The sequence below is a fragment of the Oncorhynchus mykiss genome, chromosome 21 (genome assembly GCF_013265735.2).
Source record: "Oncorhynchus mykiss isolate Arlee chromosome 21, USDA_OmykA_1.1, whole genome shotgun sequence".
Lineage (NCBI taxonomy): Eukaryota > Metazoa > Chordata > Actinopteri > Salmoniformes > Salmonidae > Oncorhynchus > Oncorhynchus mykiss.
This window is the reverse complement of record NC_048585.1, coordinates 28,941,024-28,962,972: the sequence shown is the minus strand read 5'-3', so window position 1 is coordinate 28,962,972 and position 21,949 is coordinate 28,941,024. Positions and strand designations below refer to the sequence as shown.

General features: G+C 42.8%; 2 long non-coding RNA genes across 3 annotated transcripts; one reads left to right on the top strand and one right to left on the bottom strand.

The window, feature by feature from the left end:
• Nucleotides 1-396: 396 nt before the first annotated feature.
• LOC118942916 lies at nt 397-3,092 on the top strand. 2 transcript variants are annotated; one of them, XR_005038570.1, is made up of 2 exons: nt 397-712; nt 2,245-3,092. It is a non-coding gene; the product is annotated as an uncharacterized LOC118942916 (long non-coding RNA). The 2 variants fall into 2 exon arrangements; XR_005038569.1 differs by having other exon boundaries at nt 2,231-3,092.
• A 16,685-nt stretch (nt 3,093-19,777) lies between these two features.
• Nucleotides 19,778-21,779, bottom strand: LOC118942915. The gene is made up of 2 exons (XR_005038568.1): nt 19,969-21,779; nt 19,778-19,920 (listed from the first exon to the last, which is right to left on the bottom strand). It is a non-coding gene; the product is annotated as an uncharacterized LOC118942915 (long non-coding RNA).
• Between the last annotated feature and the right edge of the window lie 170 nt (nt 21,780-21,949).

The following is a 21,949-nucleotide window of genomic DNA, read 5'->3' as shown; positions in this document are numbered from 1 at the left end:
GGTCCCATACAGGATAGCTCCCACACCCACACACACAGCACACACACATTACACACACTAACTGCCGAGGACACACAGATAAGACATACACCCACACATTGGGAGGAAGAGACAGCCTTGACTTGCAGAAACCAGCGCACACACCTAATCTCCTTTCTAGCCGAACATTGTGTGACTGAGGACAGCGCACACACCTAATCTCCTTTTTAGCTGAACATTGTGTGGCAAAGAACAAGACTCAGAGGGATGACGGACGGCCCAACAGGGCCAATCCAAGAAGACTACACCTCAGCCTGAACCAACCCGAAGACCCGATCTTCTAGAATCAACCTACTTTCTGTTCTGTATATGAGACATGTGCACTCTGTTATCTGCGCTCTTTTCTGCTGGTTCCTTAAGAACCGAATGAAATGGGCCCGTATACGTTGTACCAGATATCTTTACTCATAATTAAACTGTCACTTGTCATACAATAGACCACCTTGTCTGAATCGATCCTTGACCGGCTCACCCTCCTACATATCCCATTATTAACAGAAACTTGGTAGCAGAAGGATGGTTTACTAACGACCCAGTCCAGAGTGGTTGATGTGGGTGTGAGGGGGCGAGTTGGTGAAAGGACGGTTCCCGGAGGACAGGTGAAAACCATTCGGGGGTGGACAACAATTCTGCTCAACTCGGGAAACTGATCTCTGGTCGACCACAAAATAAGGTAAGCAAAACCTGTTTTATCAAACTTTGCATATTGTCGAATAGTCATACCAAATTACGATCAGTAGTACCGAGTGTGGGTAAGAATTTTTGTGTAAATTTTATATAAATAATGGACTTGAAATTGACAGTGAAGTAAACATATGTGGTAATTAGAATATCCCGATAGTCCGGCATGAGAACGGTCCGGTGGCAGACACCGGTAAGGGATGAGTAGTAGTTAGAATATTCCGATAGTCCGGCATGAGAACGGTCCGGTGGCAGACACCGGTAAGGGATATTTAGTAGTAGACCTAATATTAATAGAATATTCTGATAGTCCGGCTGTGAACGGTCTGGTGGCAGACACCAGTAAGGAATAAATAATATAGTCTAGGATAGATTTTCACCGATAGTCCGGCTAGTGACCGGTCCAGCTGTGTCTGGTAAGGTGGTCTATTATTGAGTATTGATGTGACCAGGATTATATTCTATGTATAAGTGATATTCGTTCGGGCGTCTGAAAAAGGGCGTGATCAGTTTTATCATTAACATCTGAGTATGATTCGATCATTCATCTGCAAAAGATAAATCCAATTAGTGTTTTAGATAGAACCAATAGCCGGTAGTGTCCGGTGAGGTTAAAATCCAATAGCTGGTAGTGTCCGGTGAGGTGTCTACAATAGATTAATGTATGATTAAGATATGTTGGACTGAAAAGTCCGCTTTGTGTTGTGGCCAGAATGAATGTGATAAATGTACTAATGTGTGATGTCATAGAATAAGATGTTCTAATTGAACAATTGTGTTTAAAACTATGTCCATGTAATAATATTTGTGTGTTGACTATAGACTAAATGTAAACGGCGTTTCACAAGTCCCTGATATTATTACCATTATTTAAAATTATTGTGAGCAAAGTATTTCCTAAATTCAAAAAAAAAAAAAAAAAAAAATCTATTATCCAAATTGTTAAAACATAGTTTATGTTGATAATCATTTCCTGAATTGGTGGCTCGTGTTTAATCATTAAAACATTATTGTTTAAAATTCTGGATATATGACGGAGAGGCTCTGAGTTAAGACAGAGTACGAGTAATAGTGTCTCCTAAGAATACATCACTGGCACGAGCCAGTGACGGGCTAAGTATATCCAAAGAGTGTACAAAATATTTCTAAAAAAAAAACACGTCAAATCAGCACCTAAGACAGGTGGAGGAGAGGTTTGGCATTACACACAAGTTTGGCTCTGTGTATAGGCCGCAATCGCAGGGCCTTGTGGAACGCTGTAATCAAAATCTGAAAGCTAAAATAGCTAAAGTATGTGCAGGAACCAAATTGACCTGGGTGGAAGCCCTGCCCCTGGCACTGATGGCCATGAGGTCCTCACCAGGTGCAGGGACACATCTTTCACCCCATGAAATAATGACAGGTAGAGTAATGCCAGGGCCACCAAGAGAGGGAGGTCATATGCCCCCTCTTGATGTGCACCAGATAGGGATGTCTGACTATGTGAAGAAATTGACGGAATTGTCTGCAGCTCTCTCCAAACAGATACACCGTGTCGCAGAGAGGGAGCTGACTGACGTCCCGGAACAACCAAGGGTAAAAGTTAGGGACTGGGTAAGGATCAAGGTCCACAAGAGAAAGTGGGCTGATCCCAGGTGGACTGGACCGTACGAAGTGAAGGAGGTTACTTCACACTCAGTCCAGGTCAAAGGTAAATTAGGCGCACCTTGGCACCACCTGACACATTGTACACCAGCCCCAACCCCTGCCAGAACTCTGGCTGAAGTAAGAAGTGATTTACTCACATCCAATTCGAATTCAAATTCTGACATCCCTCCCGTCTGATCATGTGGAGGAGACTCCCATCCTCAGATGATAGGGACACTAGAGTAGCACCATGGGCTAGAAGGGCTAGGAGACCATGGGAAAGACTGGGTTGTTCTGGCCCATTGTTTGTCCTAATTATAGTCAATGTTGTTTTGACATTGGGAGTAATGATATGGGCAGCCCAGCGTATAATCACTGACCAGGAACAGACTACCCAGCTAAACATCACCAATGCTTCAATATTCTCGGATACGCATGTTCTGTCTAAACGTCAAGTTCAGAATAATGACTTTGAGTGTACTGCAGAATTGATTAGGTCAGCTACTCTGTGTATCCCGCCTAACGCTACTACCACTGTTATACTTACCTGGGGTGTTATTGGAAGCCCAGGTGGCGGTTATGGTACTCATGCAATCAGTTGGTCTAGATCAGTGTGGTACATGACAGAAGGGGGGTATAATAAATGGACGTGGAAGAATTTAGTGGCAGAGACTGGTCCTGACTGGTCTAGCTGGACAGTGCATCAGATGGCACTCCTGTGGCGGAGCAGGTTGACGTTAACTAAAGTTACAACTGGTTTGAAATTGGTAATCAAACACAGGGAAGGTGGTATGACTTATGACCTCCATTGTAACTTTCCTTTGTGGTCTGATCAGCCTCATTGGAAAGCCATTTGGATGGAGAATCTAGGGTAATTTGTAATACTGATATTAAGGTAATTTAATACAAAAAGGCAGTGAAATTTACATTATAGTGTCAATATATTTTCTCCGATGAACGTGGTGTGAAAATTTAGCTAGGATAAGTTTTATTTATGGTGGACTCATGTTAAGTATTTGGGACATATTTTGAGCCAACAGGGCAGGGAAGAAATTTAGATTTGTGTTTGGTTTTAACACCTGTGTATAGGGGGTTCCATTTGAATATTTAATTTGTGGTCATGGGTAATACGGTTTGTTTTTATTTTTTATTTTTAAGGTAAATTAATTATAGTGGGGTTTAATTAACCTATATAAGGACTTTAGAAAGTGCCACCATAGACATGTTTTTCTAAAAAAAAAAAATCCATGAGTTTAGATAAAGCCAAACAGTGAGACATTTAGTTCAAATTTGGAAACATGAGAAAACGAGCTACAGACAGATAAGGGGAAAAGGCAGACAGAAGAGCCCTCCCCTGCACTGCAGAGACCTTGAAGGTTGGAGAGCAGAGAGGAGAAGTTTGAAAAGGGAGCCAGGACGAGCAAAGATAACAGAATGTGTAGATAACAGTTACTGAGTGGAGACAAAAGGGATAATTGGACATGTGGAAAATGAAAGGGGCGCTCCTACATGATAATGTCAGAACAGAAGGATAATATACTAATCTTACCTAAGTCATTATTTAGAGTAGGTAAGGTTGTTACCTGGGCAGAGCCAGGTATCAAAAGGGGGATGGGTAAATTGTGGTCTAGGATAGGATGGGGCGAACTGGATAAGAAACTAAAGATATAATCAGATAAAACATATGAGAAACTGTTTGTTAACCAAGCCTGTATGTCCAGGATTTTATGCATTACAGGTGAACTACAGGTGAAGTCACTCAATCCAGTCCCAGAGGCTTGTTGGGGGGACCATACAAGGACTCCTGGTGACAGCTAGCTGAAAGAGCTACCCGGATTCATATCGCACGGGGGAGGGTAGGACACATGACACTGTCGAACAATAAACAGTGTTCGAGAGGAGAACTGGAATTAACAGGATTCCGGGGGCCATCTCTCGAATGAAGTAACCCTCCCTGTCCTGTCACCCCTGTTTTTGTTCATAGAAGTGAAGATGTGTCTGGCTCTTGCTAGTGATGTGTTCTCTGGGAGAGGGTGGGGCTTTACAGGAGTGTCAGTGTACCTGTGTAATGGGGGAGGGTGTCCATATGGGGATTACATGATAACCAACTTGGGACAATTCTAGGATTGGAGAAGAGGGTATTCTTATAGCATAGGGGATCCCACAAAGGTGGATAGGTTTTCCATCATATGGGGAAAACCTGGGAGCACTGTTGAACTTTGTAAAGGTGATGAAATCCTACTAACCATCAAAACTATTAAGCTCTCTGATGCAGGCACTTACACCCTCGGACTACAAAGGACCGGGACAGACACGATGGATGTGTTTTCTATTAGGGAGCTGCCAAAACCAGAGGTCCCAGACGAACCAGGGCCAGACACACTCCTCTACCACCCCTGGACCGAACCTGCCACCTACCACCACTGTGTTAAAAATCCCATTCAGGTAATTAATGTTAGAGACTACACAGCTATTGATCAATTAGGCACTGAGACTGGTTTTGATGGTAGGGACAATTTGTGGCTGTCTTATATGAGGTACACAGCTAAAACCATGAGAAGAAAGGACTGCACTATTTGTAGTCATGCTAGACTTGTTCTGGCTACACACCCATTTGCTATAGGAGAAGGAGAAGGAGAAGGGTGGTTGTGTATTCTGAGAGGTTTTTACCAGGTTCAGCCCAATTCAACCCTCTGTTCCTCTTTGAGCCTTGTGTTTCCTACAGTACCTCCTCATCGGGCCCCTTGGGGTGTTAAGGCATATGGGGGCAATTACAGTTGCATCACGGGTACAGGTAGTGGCATGGACTATGGGAGATTGCCTGAAGCTGATTGCAGCAGTAACATAACCATTTATGCCACTTGGCCAGTTACAGGCCTAAACCAAACTAGTGGTCTGGCTGATGTGTGGTGAATATGTGGACCCAAAAGAGTACTGAGACCCATTCTTAGAGGAGACTGGCAAGGTACGTGTGCTCTGACCAGTTTGATAATTCCACTGACCATTGTTGATGTTACTTCTGAACAGCTGTTAGGTTCTGTATCCAGGGGACCTGAAAACATTGCATCCCATGGGAGACATATATGTAGTGCTCCATGGACAGAAGATGTAGTTGACATACACACTAACCTGTTGGGAGTGCCAGTGGGGGTTCCTCATGAGTTTCAGGCCTTGGGTAGGAATGATGGACTCTGGCACTTACTACCTATTATAGGTCCAGCCATAGTGGATGCTAGACAGACTGCATGGATCAGTTATATCTACTATAATCAACAGCGTTTTGTGAATTACCCCCGTGATGCACTCACTGGTCTGTCTGAACAGCTTGAGGCCACATCTAGGGTTGCCAGACAGTCTGCAAGATGTTCGGTGAACAATGTTGCACGTATATTCCTAATAACACCACTCCAGATGGTGGTATAGCTAAGGCCTTTAATGGGCTTGGTGCACTATCTGCTGAGATGAGGACCATGGCGGGGGTGGAGGAGTCTGGACTGTTCTTTTGGTTGGGAGCCTGGTTTGGTAAGTACACTGGTATGGTGGTTACTGGATTTCTGACCCTAATTCTTGTATTTGTATTATTGATGTGTTGTGCTGCTTGCATCATACCGTGTTTTAAGAAGTCTGTTACAGATGTGACTCTAACATGTTTAATCCCATTAATGACTACGGATAACCCCAGTTGTAATTGCTCTGCCTGGGATGCTGTCTATCCCATGACTAAATCTACTGCTAGGAAACCATTGTTTTCCAACAAGGTTGCCAGGGCACATTTCACCTGTGTCAAAATGACGGGAGGCGGTACTAATGTGGGACAGGTTCCTGGGAATTGGTGTCTGGATACAATCAACATTGTTGGGAGTTTCAGTCCAATATCCAGAGCAGATGTGAGGTGGTGGTGTGGCAACACTGTCCTGTTTGATAAATTACCCTCCAATACTACTGGAAGCTTGTTACACTTGTTACTCTCCTTTTGCCTGTTTCTATCTACCCTACAGAGGCTGGAGACCTCATCCTTAGGGTCCAGGGGGTGAACCCTGAATATTGGAGGGGACGTTCCAGGCGTGACACCACCCCATCTAGTGGTGATCCGACGTACATAGACGCCATTGGAGTCCCAAGGGGAGTTCCTGACGAGTACAAGTTGGTGGATCAGGTGGCAGCTGGGTTTGAGTCCTCCATTTGTTGGTGGTGCACTGTTAATAAAAATGTGGATAGAATACATTCCAGAATCGCATTGCAGTGGATATGCTACCGGCAGAGAAAGGTGGAGCTTGCACTATGTTTGGTGAACAGTGTTGTATTTTCATCCCTAATAACACAGCCTCCGATGGTAGCTTGACCGTAGCCCTAGAAGGTTTGAGGACTCTTAATGGTAAAATGAAATCTCATTCTGGGATTGATACCTCAATGTGGGACTCCTGGATGAGTGCCTTTGGTAAATATAAAACCCTGGTCTCCTCCAATTTGGTCTCCATTTCGGTGTTCGCGGCCATTTTGGTTCTCTGTGGATGCTGTTGCATTCCATGTATCCGTTCCCTCACCACTAGGGTTATCTCTAGAGCTATTGACCCTTCCCCCCTTTCCCAGATGTTTCCTCTGCTTGCTAATGACCTGCCCGAATTTGAGGATGAGGTTGAGAGTGCCTACTAGGTTTTGTTTTTATTTTCATGAAATGCTATGACTGCTGAAATAAGGGATAATGAGTGACACCCTAGTGGGTGTCAAAAAGGGGGGCTTAAATTTCACATCATTTTCTTTTGTTCTGTTTTTCAATGAGTTGTTGTTCTCTTTTGACATGAGGGTTGCAAGTTCCTAGGTGGCTGGTAGCCAATCTAGTACATAGTGGGATCGAATGGAGAACATGAAGGTATTTTCAACTTTGTAATTGTTAGCCTAGTTTATGTCACATCTCTTAGGAGATGTGAAGAGAGGGAATCACAAAACTTTTCCTTCTGGGAAAAGTTTTCTTTTTGTGTCTGGATCTAGTTAGGTTGTGTCACGTCTCTGGGGAGACGTGAAGAGAGGGATTTGTAAGGAAGTGCTATTTCTTATGCAGGTGACCAGCCTACTGCTATTACATTGCTATAACTGAGACAACGTATTTTCACAGTAAAACATGTTAGGTCCCATACAGGATAGCTCCCACACCCACACACACAGCACACACACATTACACACACTAACTGCCGAGGACACACAGATAAGACATACACCCACACATTGGGAGGAAGAGACAGCCTTGACTTGCAGAAACCAGCGCACACACCTAATCTCCTTTCTAGCCGAACATTGTGTGACTGAGGACAGCGCACACACCTAATCTCCTTTTTAGCTGAACATTGTGTGGCAAAGAACAAGACTCAGAGGGATGACGGACGGCCCAACAGGGCCAATCCAAGAAGACTACACCTCAGCCTGAACCAACCCGAAGACCCGATCTTCTAGAATCAACCTACTTTCTGTTCTGTATATGAGACATGTGCACTCTGTTATCTGCGCTCTTTTCTGCTGGTTCCTTAAGAACCGAATGAAATGGGCCCGTATACGTTGTACCAGATATCTTTACTCATAATTAAACTGTCACTTGTCATACAATAGACCACCTTGTCTGAATCGATCCTTGACCGGCTCACCCTCCTACATATCCCATTATTAACACTATCCACCATGGACTACGATCCATTGACCTCTTCACCGCATCTGTGGAGTTGCAATTGTGTCCTGTGTTTCTCTGCTGCCATGGCGACCATCTGTAGCAGTAGTAAGGAATGAGTGAGAATTTGGTGGGTTGGAATAAGTGCATCAGATGCATTTCTGTTCCTGCCGATCCATGATCACCACCCTTAATGTATTCACTGACTCTTATCCATGTTGGCCTATCTTTACGATGCCAGATTCAGAGGGGATAAGCATGATATGCAAATCTGTATTCAGGGCGTGCACCGGTGTGGCTATATTTGTGTGGTTATTAAGGCGCTCTGCTGTGCATTAAGCAGGGATCCCTAGAGAGGGATTTGAGCAGAGATTAAACCTGTCAAGCCTCTCTCTTCTACAATACACTGGATAAATAACCTCCCCTCAGCCAGCAGCCATACAGAAGAAAGCTAATTTCCCACCCTCCTCCGCTCCCCTCTGTGCTTTCACTCAACCTTGAATTCTGACAAGGATGTAAGTCATTGTCTCCTACCGACAACACTACTAATTGTGGGTTATTTAACTGATTGCTGAAATCCGATAAGGATCTTTCTATATACTGTAGTGTAATTTGTCTCCTAGAGATATAGCCTATTCTTCATACCTTGCAGACAAATCCAAATTATTAGATAGGTACAGGTTTCAGCACATACTGACTGAATACAAACTCTATGTTAAGTGAATCACCCCTGATCAAGCTGCAAATTGTCATTTTGTGGCCAAATACTCCCATTCACCATACGTGGGTCCAATAGATAAATCAAGTGCACCCCAAGTTTTTGAAATGAATTGTATGTGACCAAGTTCTATTATTCATATAGCATGATAATCTCAATATGTTCGGAGTCCCAATTCACTCCCACTTCCTCCACATATGTTGCAAGAGAAGAGAAGCATCTTGGGCCCCTTGTGTTTTACAGCATAATGACTTTCTGTGGGGACAATGACGCTCTGTTCCAGACAAGTCAACAACCACCTTCTGTCAGCTCTGTGGTTTTTCTTTCTTTTTTTTAACCCACCACCACCACTGCCCTTTTCCAGACCACAACTTAATTAGGAAATGCTTAGTATCTCGTAACAGAGTGAACAGGAGGATCTGGCAAGCGCACGTGACATTTAGTACACATCTGGAGATTACTATAGGCCTATGCTCAACCAGGTGCGTTGTTAGACGAATTTAGTTCATATGTGTTTATTAATCAATTCAATTAAAACACTCTGTCCGTTTCTAAGAATTTGTAAGGTTCTTATTTGCCTAAAAGGGACAGAGACCAGCCATCAAAATGAATCAATAGCGTTTGTTCTCGAGAGCTCTGAACATAATCACATGTACATTAGTTTATATATCACACATAGCGTCATGTCGTACGAAATGTCCCTCCTCCTCTTGGACAATGACAAAGCTGCTTTTCAATTCAATTCCAACACATGCATATTGCTTATCTTATGCTACCATATGTTTCACAATCTACTGCACGCCCAATGGTTTCTCCCCTCCATGGTTGGGGACCAGACATATTTCCTGTTGTTAGTTTCACTGTGATCACAAGTTGTCTGTTAAACCTTCCTCTTGGCCTATGTACAAACATATTCTTCAACAGACAGCATATATCTTCGGTTAGTTTTAACTCAACGCCAAATGTATGCATTATTTAGTCATTATTGATAAAAATCCTTCAACATGCGTCTAGATTATTATGAGATGGAAACCACAGGCGCGGTACCTTACTTGGGATGGATGGCCTCATAGTAATGGCTGGAATGGAATGAATGGAATGGCATCAACACATCGTTTTCATGTGTTTGATAGCATTCCATTAAGTTTGTTCCAGTCATTATTATGAGCCGTCCTCCTGTGGTGGAAACCGAATACCTTTTTGACCCAGATCTGAACAAAAACTTAACTTGCAAGTCAGTTATTAAGAACAAATTTCTATGTACAATGACGGCCTACCCCGGACGATGCTGGGCCAATTGTGCACCACCCTGTAGGACTCCCAATCCCGGCCAGATGTGATAGAGCCTGGATTCAAACCAGGGACTGTAGTAACGCCTCTTGCCCTGAGATGCAGTGCCTTAGACCGCTGCGCCACTCAGAAGAAACTTCTAAATTTGACAGTTGGAGAATGTGGATGAAAGTCTAATTCTGCAGCGAGACAAATCTTGTTGGCATAGGTGGGTGCAAGTGTGTGCGCGGCCATACACGTACATGTGTGGCTGTGCATATGTGCTTTCCTCCGTACATGAGTGTGTGTACACAGTGCCTACGGAAAGTATTCAGACCACTTTACTATTTTCCACATTTAGTTACGTTACAGCCTCATTCTAAAATTGATGAAAGAAATGTTTTCCCCCTCATCAATCTACACACAACACCCCATAATGACAAAGCAAAAACAAGTTTTTATACATTTTTGCAAATGTATAACAAATAAAAAACTGAAATATCACATTTATATAAGCATTTACTCAGTAATTTGTTTGTATTTGGTATTTTATTAGGATCCCCCATTAGCTGTTGCAAAAGCAGCAGCTACTCTTCCTGGGGTCCACACAAAACATGAAACATAATACAGAATGACATAATACAGAACATCATTAGACAAGAACAGCTCAAGGACAGAACTACATACATTTTTAAAAAGTCACACGTAGCCTACATATCAATGCATAAACACAGACTATCTAGGTCAAATAGGGGAGAGGCGTTGTGCCGCGAGGTGTTGCTTTATCTGTTTTTGGAAACCTGGTCTGCTGTTTATTTGAGCAATATGAGATGGAAGGAAGTTCCATGCAATAAGGGCTCTATATAATACTGTACGTTTTCTTGAATTTGTTCTGGATTTGGGGACTATGAAAATACCCCTGGTGGCATGTCTGGTGGGATAAATGTGTGTGTCAGAGCTGTGTGTAAATTGACTATGCAAACAATTTGGGATGTTCAACACATTAATGTTTCTTATAAAAAGAAGAAGTGATGCAGTCAGTCTCTCCTCAACTCTTAGCCAAGAGAGACTTGCATGCATAGTATTTATATCAGCCCTCTGATTACAATTAAGAGCAAAACGTGTCACTCTGTTCTGGACCTGCTGCAGATTAACTAGGTCTTTTGCAGCACTGGACCACACGACTGGACAATAATCAAGATTATACAAAACTAGAGCCTGCAGAACTTGCTTTTTGGAGTGTGGTGTCAAAAAAGCAGAGCACCTCTTAATTACGACTAGACCTCTCCCCATCTTTACAACCACAGAATCTACAGACGAAGTCACAAGTTTACATACACTTAGCTTGGAGACATTAAAACTAGTTTTCAACCACTCCATAAATGTCTTGTTAACAAACTATAGTTTTGGTAAGTCGGTTAGGACATCTACTTTGTGCATGACATAAGTAATATTTCCAACAATTGTTTACAGAGAGATTATTTCACTTATAATTCACTGTATCACAATTGCAGTGGGTCAGAAGTTTATATACACTAAGTTGACTGCCTTTAAACAGCTTGGAAAATTCCAGAAAATGTCATGGCTTTAGAAGCTTCTGAAAGGCTAATTGACATAATTTGAGTCAAATGGAGGTGTACCTGTGGATGTATTTCAAGGCCTACCTTCAAACTTAGTGCCTCTTTGCTTGACAAAATCAAAATAAATCAGCCAAGACCCCAAAAAGAAAAATTGTAGACCTCCACAAGTCTGGCTCATCCTTGGGAGCAATTTCCAAACGCCTGAAGGTACCATGTTCATCTGTATAAACAATAGTACGCAAGTATAAACACCATGGGACCACGCAGCCATCATACCGCTCAGGAAGGAGACGCGTTCTGTCTCCTAGAGATGAACGTATTTTGGTGCAAAAACTGCAAATCAATCCCAGAATAACAGCAAAGGACCTTGTGAAGATGCTGGAGGACACAGGTACAAAAGTATCTATATCCACAGTAAAACAAGTCCTATATCAACATAACCTGAAAGGCTGCTCAGCAAGGAAGAAGCCACTGCTCCAAAACTGCCATAAAAAAAGCCAGACTACGGTTTGCAACTGCACATGGGGACAAAGATCGTACTTTTTGGAGAAATGTCCTCTGGTCTGATGAAATAAGAATAGAACTGTTTGGCCATAATGACCATCGTTATGTTTGGAGGAAAAAGTGTGACGCTTGCAAGCTGAAGAACACCATCCCAACCATGAAGCACGGGGGTGGCAGCATCATGATGTGAGGGTGCTTTGCTGCAGGAGGGACTGGTGCACTTCACAAAATAGATGACATCATGAGGTAGGAAAATGATGTGGATATATTGAAGCAGCATCTCAAGACATCAGGAAGTTAAAGCTTGGTCGCAAATGGGTCTTGCAAATGGACAATGACCCCAAGCATACTTCCAAAGTTGTGGCAAAATGGCTTAAGGACAACAAAGTCAAGGCATTGGAGTGGCCATCACAAAGCCCTGACCTCAATCCTATATAAAATGTGTGGGCAGAACTGAAAAAGTGTGTGTGAGCAAGGAGGCCTACAAACGTGACTCAGTTACACCAGCTCTGTCAGAAGGAATAGGCCTAAATTCACCCAACTTATTATGGGAAGCTTGTGGAAGGCTACCCAACACGTTTGACCCAAGTTAAACAATTTAAAGGCAATGCTACAAAATACTAATTGAGTGTACGTAAACTTCTGACGTGATGAAAGAAATAAAAGCTGAATTAAATCATTCTCTCTACTATTATTCTGACATTTCACATTCTTCAAATAAAGTGGTGATCCTAACTGACCTAAGAGGGAATTTTTACTAGGATGAAATGTCAGGAATTGTGAAAAACTTAGTTTAAATGTATCTGGCTAAGGTATATGTAAACTTCCGACTTCATCTGTATATGTTTTGACCATGACAGTTTACAATCTAAGGTAACTTCAAGTAATTTAGTCTCCTCAACTTGTTCAACCGCCACACCATTCATTACCAGATTCAGCTGAGGTCTAGCACTTAAGGAATGATTTGTACCAAATACAATGCTCTTAGTTTTTAGAGATGTTCAGGACCAGTTTATTACTGGCCACCCATTCCCATTGTTATGTGTTTTAGTGACTTCATTAGCTGTGGTTGCTGATGAGTATATGGTTGAATCATCAGCATACATTGACACACATGCTTTGTTTAATGTACAGCACCAAGGCATCTTGGGTATGACGCTACAAGTTTGGCACACCTGTATTTAAATCAAATCCAATTTTATTGGTCACATACACATTGTTAGCAGACATTTATGCGAGTGTAACTAATTTGGGGAGTTTCTCCCATTCTTCTCTGCAGATCCTCCCAAGCTCTGTCAGTTTGGATGGGGAGCATTGCTGCACAACTATTTTCAGAAGTCTCCAGAGATGTTCGATCTGGACCACTCAAGGACATTCAGAGACTTGTCCCGAAGCCACTCCTGTGTTGTCTTAGCTGTGTGCTTAGGGTCGTTGTCCTGTTGGAAGGTGAACCTTCGCCCCAGTCTGAGGTCCTGAGTACTCTGGAGCAGGTTTTCATCAAGGATATCTCTGTACTTTGCTCAATTCATCTTTGAGATGGTTGTCCTTCTAGAAGTTTCTCCGATCTCCACAGAGGAAATCTAGAGCTCTGTCAGAGTGACCATCGGGTTCTTGGTCACCTCCCTGACCAAGGCCCTTTTCCCCTGATTGCCCATTTTGGCCGGGCGGCCAACTCTAGAAAGAGTCTTGGTGGTTCCAAACTTATTCCATTGAAGAATGATGGAGGCCACTGTGTTCTTGGGGACCTTCAGTGCTGCAGAAATGTTTTGGTTGAATTTACCACAGGTGGACTCCAATCAAGTTGTAGAAACATCTCAAGGATGATCAATGGAAACATTGATGCACCTGAGCTCAATTTTGAGTCTCATAGCAAAGGGTCTAAATACTTATGTAAATAAGGTATTTCGGTTTAAAACTGTTTTTGCTTTGTCATTATGGGGTATTGTGTGTAGATTGATAAGGATTTAAAAAAAATCATTTTTAAAATAAATATTAAATAAATACATGAACACTTTTCTAAAATGTGAAAAAAGATGAATATTTTCCAAAGGCACTGTATGTGTGAGTCCTTAATTACCAGGCATATGTGATCTCGTGACTGATGCTCCCATCTCTCAGTCTCTCTCCATCTCTTGCCGGGCCCATTCCCATGGTCATTAACAGTACTTCTGCTAGATCTGAAGAGGGGAAGAGATTAGAGCAGAGGATGAAGGGAGGAACACAAACTATCTGAGAGCGAGAGAGAATGGGGGAAGAGAGGAAGGGAAAGAGAGCAGCGGGCTACAGAGTGAGAGGGAAAGGGGGGCAGAAGGGTGAGAAAAAAACATGGAGAGAGAAAAAGAAAGACAGTGCGAGAGGGCAGGGAGAGCAGACCAGAGAGACAGAGAGAGAAGAGAGAGAGCTAGGGAGAGAGTGGTAGACAGAGAGTCATGTGATGTCTCACTGCAGGCTAAATTTGATCTTCAGACACAGCTTTCATTATTCCACGTTCTTCAAGAATAATTACGTTAACCCTAGAAGCTAATCTTAGGTCAGTTTTGCTCACCCCCACCCTAATGGTTAGGGTTAGTAATTGGGGATTGTAAACTGATCCTAGATCTGTGCCAGCTGCCTAAGGGCTTTACCTAACCTCTGGAAAGTCCTCCAGTGAGTGTCAGGCAGGGCAGCACGGCCAGTAACATGTCTCGGCAATTACTTTTTAGTTACCAAAGTAATTACAGAGCAATTACAGTACCAGTCAAAGGTTTGGAAACACCTACTCATTTCAGGGTTTTTATTTATTTGTAATATTTTCTACATTGTACAATAATAGTGAAGACATTAAAACTATGAAATAACACAAATGGAATCATGTTGTAAAATATTTGAGATTCTTCAAAGTATCAAACCTTTGCCTTGATGACAGCTTTGCACCCTCTTGGCATTCTCTCAACCAGCTTCATGAGGTTGTCATCTAGAATGCATTTCAATTAACAAACAGATCATCGGCCATTTCGAATCCCCCCTCTCCTTCCAGACTCACATTAAGCATCTCCAATCCAAAATTAAATCTAGAATCGTCTTCCTATTTTGCAACCAGCCTCTTTGCCTCATGCTGCCAAACATACCCTCGTAAAGTTGACTATCCTACCGATCCTTGACCTCGGCGATGTCATTTACAAAATAACCTCCAACACTATACTCAGCAAACTGGATGTAGTCTATCACAGTGCCATCCGTTTTGTCACCAAAGCCCCATATACTACCCACCACTGTGACCTGTATGCTCACGTTGGCTGGCCCTCGCTACATATTCGTCTCCAAACCCACTGGCTTCAGGTCATCTATAAGTCTTTGCTAGGTAAAGCCCCGCCTTATCTCAGCTCACTGGTCACCATAGCAACACCCACCCGTAGCACGCGCTCCAGCAGGTATTTTTCATGGGTCATCCCCAAAGCCAACACCTCCTTTGGCCACCTTTCCTTCCAGTTCTCTGATGCCAATGACTGGAACGAATTGCAAAAATCACTGAAGCTGGAGACTTATATCTCCCTTACTAACTTTAAGCATCAGCTGTCAGAGCAGCTTACTGATAACTGTACCTGTACACAGCCGATCTGTAAATAGCACACCGAACTACCTCATCCCCATATTGTCATTTGTGTTGTTGTTGCTCTTTTGCACCCCAGTATCTCTACTTGCACATCATCATCTGCACATCTATCACTCCCGTGTTTAATTGCTAAATTGTAATTACTTCGCCACTATGGCGTATTTATTGCCTTACCTCCCTAACCTTACTACATTTGCACACACTTTACATAGATTTTTCTATTGTGTTATTGATTTTACATTTGTTTTATCCCATGTGTAACTCTGTGTTGTTGTTTTTGTCGCATTGCTTTGCTTTATCTTGGCCAGGTCGCAGTTGTAAAAACTGGCCTACCTGGTTAAATAAAGGTGAAATAAAAAAAGAATGAACTTATCTTCTGCAACAGAGGTAACTCTGGGTCTTCCTTTACTGTGGCAGTCCTCATGAGAGCCAGTTTCATCAGAGCGCTTGATGGTTTTTACGACTGACAAAGATCTTGGAATTTACAGGATTGATTGACCTTCATGTCTCAAAGTAATGATGGACTGTCATTTCTCTTTGCTTATTTGAGCTGTTCTTGCCATAATATGTACTTGGTATTTTACCAAACAGGGCTATCTTCTGTATACCAACCCTACCTTGTCACAACACAACTGATTGACTCAAACGCATTAAGAAGGAAAGAAAATCTACAAATAACATTTAACAAGGGACACCTGTTTAACTTGGCTTTCAAAGACTTTAGAAAGGCAGGGCAGGATGGATATAGGTCTATAACAGTTTGGGTCTAGAGTGTTTCCCCCTTTGAAGAGGGGGATGACCGTGGCAACTTTCCAATCTTTAGGGATCTCAGACGATAAGAAGGAGAGGTTTAAGAGGCTAGTAATAGGGGTTGCAACAATTTTGGCTGATAATTTTAGAAAGAAAGGGTACAGCGCAGCTGATTTGTAGGGATCCAGATTTTGCAGCTCTTTCAGAACATCAGCTATCTGGATTTGGGTGAAGGAGAAGCGGGGGGGGGGGGGGCTTGGGCAAGTTGCTGCGGGGGGTCTAGAGCTGTTGGCCGGGGTAGGGGTAGCCAGGTGGAAAGCATGGCCAGTCGTAGAAAAATGCTTACTGAAATTCTCGATTATCGTAGATTTATCGGTGGTGACAGTATTTCCTAGCCTCAGTGCAGTGGGCAGCTGGGAGGAGGAGCTCTTATTCCCCATGGACTTTACGATGTCCCAAAACCTTTTGGAATTAGTGCGACAGGATGTACATTTCTGTTTGAAAAAGCTAACCTTAGCTTTCCTAAATGACTGTGTATATTCCTGATTTCCCTGAAAAGTTGCATATCGCGGGGGGCTATCCGATGCTAATGCAGTACGCCACAGGATGTTTTTATGCTGGTCAAGGGCAGTCAAGTCTGGGGTGAACCAAGGGCTATATCTGTTCTACGTTTTTTGAATGGGGCATGCTCATTTAAGATGGTGAGGAAAGCAGTTTTAAAATTCCAACCAGGCATCCTTTACTGACGGGATGAGGTCAATATCCTTCCAGGATACAATTAGAAAGGTCCGCTCGCTGAAATGTTTTAGAGAGCGTTTGACAGTGATGAGGGGTGGTTGTTTGACCGCGGGCCCATTACGGACGCAGGGAATGAGGCAGTGATCGCTGAGATCCTGGTTGAAGACAGCAGAGGTGTATTTAGAGGGCAAGTTGGTCAGGGTGATATCTATGAGGGTGCCCATGTTAAGGGATTTAGGGTTGTACCTGGTAGGTTCCTTGATAATTTGTGTGAGATTGAGGGCATCTACCTTAGATTGTAGGACGGCTGGGGTACTAAACATAACCCAGTTTAGGTCACCTAACAGTACGAACTCTGAAGATAGATGGGGGCAATCAATTCACATATGGTGTCCAGGGCACAGCTGGGGGCTGAGGGAGGTCTATAACAAATGGCAACAGTGAGAGACTTATTTCTGCAAAGGTGGATTTTTAAAGGTAGAAGCTTGAACTGTTTGGGCACAGACCTGGATAGTATGACAGAACTCTGCAGGCTATCTCTGCAGTAGATTGCAACTCCACCCCCTTTGGCAGTTCTATCTTGACGGAAAATGTTGTAGTTGGAGATAGAAATTTCAGAATTTTTGGTGGCCTTCCTAAGCCAGGATTCAGACACGGCTAGGACATCAGGGTTGGCGGAGTGTGCTAAAGCAGTGAATATAACACATTTATGGAGGAGGCTTCTGGTGTTAACATGTATGAAACCAAGGCTTTTACAGTTACAGAAGTCAACAAATGAGAGTGCCTGGCGAATAGGTATGATGCTGGGGGATACAGGGCCTGGGTTGACCTCTACATCACCGGAGGAACAGAGGAAGAGTAGGATAAGGGTACGGCTAAAGCATATAAGAACTGGTCGTCTAGTGCGTTGGGAACAGAGAATAAAAGGGGCAGATTTCTGGGCGTGGTAGAATAGAGAATAAAGTTACCAGCCTCAGAAATTGCAGTCCAAATAAATGCTTCACAGAGTTCAAGTAACAGACATCTCAACATCAACTGTTCAGAGGAGAATGCGTGGATCAGGCCTTCATGGTCGAATTGCTGTAAAGAAAACACTACCAAAGGGCACCAATAATAAGAAGAGACTTGCTTTGGCCAAGAAACATGAGCAATGAACATTAGACTGATGGAAATCTGTCCTTTGGTCTGATGAGTCCAAAGTTGAGATTTTTGGTTCCAACCGCCGTGTCTTTCTGAGATGCAGAATAGGTGAACAGATGATCTCCGCATGTGTGGTTCCCACCGTGAAGCATGGAGCAGGAGGAGCAGGAGGTGTGATGTTGTGGTGGTGCTTTGCTGGTGACACTGTCAGTAATTTATTTAGAATTCAAGGCACACTTAACCAGCATGGCCACCACAGCATTCTGCAGCAATACACCATTCCATTTGGTTTGCGCTTAGTGGGACTATCATTTGTTTTTCAACAGGACAATCACCCAACAGACCTCCAGGCTGTGTAAGGGCTATTTGACCAAGAAGGAGAGTGATGGAGTTCTGCATCAGATGACCTGGCCTCCACAATCACCCGACTTCAACCCAATTGAGATGGTTTGGGATAAGTTGGACCGCAGAGTGAAGGAAAAGCAGCCAATAAGTGCTCAGCATATGTGGGAACTCCTTCAAGACTGTTGGAAAAGCATTCCAGGTGAAGGTGGTTGAGAAGAGTGTGCAAAGTTTTCCTCAAGGCAAAGGTTGGTTACTTTGAAGAATCTCAAATATACTTTTTTGGTTACAACATAATTCCATAGGTGTTATTTCATAGTTATATTATTAATGTATTCTACAATGTAGAAAATAGTAAAAAATAAAGAAAAACCCTTGAATGAGTAGGTGTGTCCAAACTTTTGTCTGGAACTGAACATGTGAGGGTAACTTGGTGTTAAGTGCTGCCTCAATCCCTTTGTCTTTGAGTCGAGACAACAAAACCGCATTAAAAACTGCCAGATCACCATTATTTTAGATTAGTGAATGAGGATGTGAAGGGGTTACAGGTCAGGGTTCAACCCATGGCTGGCTGATCTGGCTGATCCCTATGGTGGAAGGGAGACCTGTTGATGTTAATTACCTTCAGCTCCACATAGCTCAGGTCTCAGGATCAAAAGACAGAGACCAGTGTGTTTGGCAGACCTGGGTTCAAATGATGTCTGTTCTTTTTCAAATATATTAGCTGAGTTTCATTGAGCTTGCGTGATGCAATGGAGCCAATGAAATAGTCTCAAAAGTGCAAACCAACCCATATGGCATCTCGCACTCCAGGCATACTCAATCCAACGCTCAAAAGACTACTTGACGGAAAACCAATACTGTTGGAACCCAGGTAGGTCTGGTGGATGGTGGCTAATCTGGTATAGAAAGTGTTAAACCCCGGCCGTCAGAGTATAAAGCTACGCTTTAAGACAAATCCTCAACTAATGAGTCAGGCATAAGCTCGTAACATAGCCAGCTTTTTTCTCTTTTAATCCCTCCATACTGACACGTCACTACTGTTTATATCTCAATAACATCTTATAACAGGGTGGGAAAAGAATGGGATCTTTCTAGTGTTAGGTTCTAGTTTTCAGAGTACAAACTCAACAGACACTATGCAAGCTTTAAACCAAGTTTATTCTGCCCAGAGGGCCAATACAGCTGCATTAGACAAAGACATGGTTTCACCCGTGGTAGTGTATACATACCCCACCTTGGGCGGAGTCTCCTCCTCACCCGTGGTAGTGTATACATACCCCACCTTGGGCGGAGTCTCCTCCTCACCCGTGGTAGTGTATACATACCCCACCTTGGGCGGAGTCTCCTCCTCATCGCTACACATTGCATCCTTATTGCTAGGCAGGGAGCTAAGAGATATGGGCCTTAAACGGTTCCTCCCTTTATCAATACTGCCACGTGTGACCGTTTTCCCTGCACTCAGCCCCTCCCAAACTTCATTATGGCACCCCTCATGTCTCTTTTAGAACTAATGATTCATAATAGTTAAAGCTCAAAAGCCAAAACTATCACTAGTATGCTATGATGTTGCCAAAAATTAATTAATTTAACTAGGCAAGTCAGTTAAGAACAAATTCTTATTTACAATGATGGCCTACCGGGGAACAGTGGGTTAACTGCCTTGTTCAGAGGCGGAACGATTTTTAAAAACTTCTCAGCTCGGGGATTCGATCCAGCAATCTTTCAGTTACTGGCCCAACACTCTAACAACTAGGCCACCTGCCACCCCTAATCAACTATGACTGTTGGCTTACCGGGAAGGCATAAATCAAATCAAATATTGAATGTATCAGTAACCTTGAGGACGTACCTGAGAAGTTGAAAGGCATTTACATACTTCATGTTGACATAGTTATATGAAATAGATGATGATGAAGAAAATAAATGTAAGTCGAGGCAAAGAGACCACACATACAATTACCACAGCATTTAACTCATGTTATTCAGTATTCACATTACAACATCCACATTGTTCAGCTAGTGACAGTTTCTAATAATCTCAATATACTGTATATTTACTTTGTAATACATTATACCAAGAGGCACTTTCAGTAATTCTGGCCAAAAAGGAGCTACAGTATAGTGTCTAAATTACAAAAACAGTAAAAATAAATAAAGTTTATCTAAAAGACTTTTGATGTCGTTTTAATTTGTTATATCTGTACAGCATATATTTTGTACAAAGTGGAACAATAAACCAGTAATAAAATGAAATACTTCACAAATACTGGTGAATCACACGTCTGTTTTCCCCGTCCTATAGGTATTGCTACATGTGTTAAGTGCAAGATACAAGAGAGAAGAAACAGTAATAATTATTCCGTTTGTGAAGTGCCGCTAAAGATAAATATATAAAACAAGTCTCATGTGTCTCGTTTAAGAAGGTGTAAAGCTCGTTTGGTTCTCGTTGTGGCTAATATGTGAGCCGATGACGATTGTGGTAAATCAGACATATGCCCACAAAGAGAGAGACATTTTGTTCATTCCCAATGGCACCTTATTCGCTATACTGTATAGTGCACTACTTTTGACCAAAGCCATACGGGCCCAGGTCAGTAGGGAGCCATTTTAGGACGCAGACAGAATCTGGTAATAGCCTGAAAAAAACATCACACAGGACAGAGTTAAAACATGAGGAAGGATGTTGGGCTTCAAACCGTGCCTGCTGTTGTTTAAACCACGGGGGCTCAATGCTTTCAATGCCCAATTGCCCATGTTTGGTGCCTATTGCCATGTTTGGTGCCTATTGTACAGTTGCTGCTGTCCACTGATAGGGTGGAATTATGGTAATAGTAGTACTCTGAAAAATGTCAACACGAGCATGTGACCACTATCACGTCCTTGTCAATTACTAAATGCCATGATGTTATTCTTAATCCAAGGTTCTGTTCTGAATAGGATGTATTATGACACACTTTGGAATGAAATGCAAGTGAGCTTCCACTTGCACATGACTTTGTAATTGCACGAGGCAGTCTACAGTTGGTGTGTGTGTGCGCATGTGTGTGTATGAGCCCCCCCCCACCCCCAGCTCAGACAGATGGAATCGGAGCAAACAGAGCTAACCTCTCATCTGATAGGTGGTTACATGAATAACCGTGTTCTCACACACATCTAACCGCGACACATACTGTAAAATCTCCATCACATACCAGTTACATAGCTGACTTTTGCAAATTAGGAATAAACACAGCCCTTCGATTATACCGCAAAACAAAAATCCCCACATAACAAACCTTTACAGACATGTGAAATCTGATCAAAACAACACA